The sequence below is a fragment of the Dipteris shenzhenensis genome, unplaced genomic scaffold, assembly GCF_047967505.1.
Source record: "Dipteris shenzhenensis isolate YYH24624 ecotype China unplaced genomic scaffold, Dip_SZ_1.0 scaf0010, whole genome shotgun sequence".
Classification (NCBI taxonomy): Eukaryota; Viridiplantae; Streptophyta; class Polypodiopsida; order Gleicheniales; family Dipteridaceae; genus Dipteris; species Dipteris shenzhenensis.
Genome location: NW_028239317.1, coordinates 1 through 3,311, shown reverse-complemented (window position 1 = coordinate 3,311; position 3,311 = coordinate 1). Strand labels below are relative to the sequence as shown.

Sequence of the window (3,311 nt, the reverse complement as noted above, 5' to 3'; positions counted from 1 at the left end):
TCTGCGTGTTCGTTTACAGAATATCACATTATCATCTACCTCCCTTTCCTCGGAGCTCTTCATGCTAAGGGGCATTGTCGTATGCTCGACTTGGGTTGCCTGGTGTAATTCTCGGAGTACATTATGGCAGGATCTTTCACCCGGCCAACAAAGCCTCGGTCTCCAAGGATTGGGCGGCTATGCCCTACTTCTATTGAAGTCAATCCCTATAGAGTCCATTCGGGTGATCCCTAGGTTGCGCGTTTGGTAGTTGACTCGCCGTTTGGTACCGCGTACGCAAAACCTGTTTATTACAGTTACTCTTGGAGGGTTGGTCGCACATGAATAATAGCGTTCGGACTCAAGTGCCTTCCGGAACACCCCACCTGGGGGGAGTTACCTTGCTCCTGTTGCGTACAATTAGCCCTGCGGCGAGCGGATAGTCCCCATGCTATGGTTCCCGGCAGCGGTCTGATCCCTGCCGGTTGGGGAGTCCATCCGAGCGATGGCTTTCAACCTTCGCATTCCAGGACGTGCCCTCCTAGGCGCATAACACTAAGTAAACCAAGCCAACCCGCATTACGTACTAACAGTAGATAGTCATATTGTTTGAAAGTACTAAATAGAACTCCATAAATGGGCGAAGTAATAGTTGCGTTAATGGGAAAGATCTCTGGGAAAAGCGCGAAAAAATCATGCTCAAATATTCCTTTCAACGACGTCTAAGTTTGTTCGGTTTTTTCCTTCTCTCCCTCTTTTCCATATGCATGGGAGTTAAGGGTGAGAACGCGAAGCGTTTTCAGTCAAGGTGGGGGTGGTGTATCACCACCCCGGGCCCCTAACAGCTCGGCTACTGGATCACTACTCCAGTGCTTCCCGAGAGTGGCCGAAGCAGCTTCAGCGGGCGGCCCTGGCTTCCGCTTTCACCTCAATCGGGATAAGTTGCACATTGTACGGCCGGCCGGGAACTGGAAACTGCAATCCCGGCAGGCTGGCCAATCCGTTCAGAGCCTTCAAAAACAAAGAGCTTCAGGCTGGCCAATCCGTCGCCTTCACGTAAATGCAATTTCATGGAAAGCAAATGATATTTCGCGTTGGGTATGTAGGAGCAATTGCATTAGCTTACACCCCAGGGACTCGGGAAGAAACGAGGATAACAGAGAGAAAGAATAATGCCCAATCCCGAGAACTCTCTTATATCTACCCCGAGGACCAGCTAGCCTTGCCAACTCCTTCTATTGGATGGCGAGTTCGATTAACGAGAAGGTTCCTAGAAGCACATGATTTGTCGATTCATTATTATACCTTTATTTATCTCGTTCCGCAAATGAAGCGTCTGAACCAAGGGATAGTTGCCTAGGTAACATTCATTCATGTATACTACTAGAATGCCATCGCGATACGCCCGGCCTAGGTCAGAGTTGTTCTTTGCCGTTCAATTACTACATAGAAATCTATCTCATAATTAGTAATAATAATAATAACAATAATACTCGGGTGTATAGCTCAGTTGGTAGAGCATTGGGCTTTTAACCTAATGGTCGCAGGTTCAAGTCCTGCTATACCCAAACCTGAAACACGTGATTGAGTAGTTATGACAGTTCGTATATACGTTCAAAGATCACTCTTCGGGTTAGGGGGACTATTCGCCCAATGATTGAAGGCCGGAGAGAAGAAACCCATTTGATTTCGGCGAGGCCTAGTGATGGCATAACTTCGAGGTTCCAACTGCTACGGATAGGGGGACTTGAACCCCCACGACGTTGGTCACCAGAACCTAAACCTGGCATGTCTACCAATTCCATCATATCCGCACGTCGATTCAAAACGCTCTTATTGAAAAACCCGAACTTCTTCACTGCTAACTGGATAAAGCCAGGAACGCCGGTAGCGGAGCAAGGCTCAGATGGCGTAGCAATTAGGGGAAGCTGAAACACCGCCGTATATTTTGATTCTCTCGGCAGCGTAATTCGCTCAATGAAATAGAGCCTATTGGGCTAGACGCGTCATAAATGAAATTGTGACGATCTCTTTTAACCTCTTAGGCTCGGCTCTGCTCATAACTGACAAGAAGCGCTCTTCAAATCGGGGTGGGAAACGTGAGAATGCTAACTTATGGCCGTACTCACGGATGGAGAGGGATTCGAACCCCCGGTATTCTTCTGAATACTTCGGTTTTCAAGACCGACTCTTTCAACCGCTCAGACATCCATCCCTTTCCCAGCAAGATCATAAGCTTAGAGCTACCAATAATCAACTGCCATATCGAATTACTATTCTTTCGAGAGCTTATGAAAGAAACCGAGGAGAGAGAAGGCTGCGAGACCTAACGGTCTCTTCCCAAAGCGTAGGAGTGTAGCCGGCCTTTGGACTCTCTGGCGATCATAAGGTGGCTCTCCTCAAAGCGTAGGAGTGTAGCAGGCCTTCGGACTCTCTGGCGATCGTGAGGTGGCCGGGTTTTTTCCGATTTCCACTGTCGGCTAGACTTGTTGTTTGTTTAGTCCCTCGTAGAACTTGATGCTTTGCGCCTTGCTTACCCAAGCTATGCGGGCTCTATTATTACTATTATTACTTCCCACCCAAGCTTCGGCTGGCCTGTGGGGGGAAATGGAGCGGAGGCCTTTCCATTCCATCGTTTTCATGGCCCTTGCCCCGGCCTAACACGGTCCAATCCGTGAATTCGTCACCGTTTTGACGCCCCGAGACTGGGTCAGATGAGACATGGTGGTTATCGATTGAAAGATTCCTGGTGGAGTTCGTTCTGAATAATTCTCCCTTTCCCTCTAGTTAAGCTAGCCCATTATCGAGGCGCGAGCGACCAAGTGACAGCGTCTCGACAAGCGAGGGATCCACCGATGCCAGACCCAAGGCTCCGACCAACATTCCGATGGATTGCACTCAAGCACATACCATTCTTCGTCAATCGCAGTAATCGCCCTGATCCAGGATCAGTTTCCAGAGCTGTAGGGGTGGAAAAAGATCTAGCGGTAACCTTGGAGTATTGGGATTATGGCTTGACTCGAGAAATGGAGCGACCAGCATAGGAATTGTGAAGGCCGGGGGGGCAAGAGCTGACATAAGCGGGGAAGAAATCATTGAAACGGAAACCAGTGACCATTTCATCTAGTCTCGGCCAGGATCGTCGGGGATTGCATTGGGCGTGTTACCGAGGCAAGACTTATTGATTGATTGATTTTCTTATTCCCATGTACAGTTCGTTCCCTGTCGTCCTCCCTAACTGCCGAGTTGAAGGAACGGGCCAACCAACCAGCAGAATCCATACGACGAATTTGTCGTTGATCAGTGTGTATTGTAAGCAGCCTCGTGTCTTA

At 48.9% G+C, this 3,311-nt stretch overlaps 1 non-coding gene across 1 annotated transcript; it reads left to right on the top strand.

Moving 5' to 3' along the window:
* Window positions 1-1,474: 1,474 nt before the first annotated feature.
* Window positions 1,475-1,547, top strand: TRNAK-UUU (transfer RNA lysine (anticodon UUU)). The gene has a single exon. It is a non-coding gene; the product is annotated as a tRNA-Lys (tRNA).
* The last annotated feature ends 1,764 nt before the right edge of the window (window positions 1,548-3,311 follow it).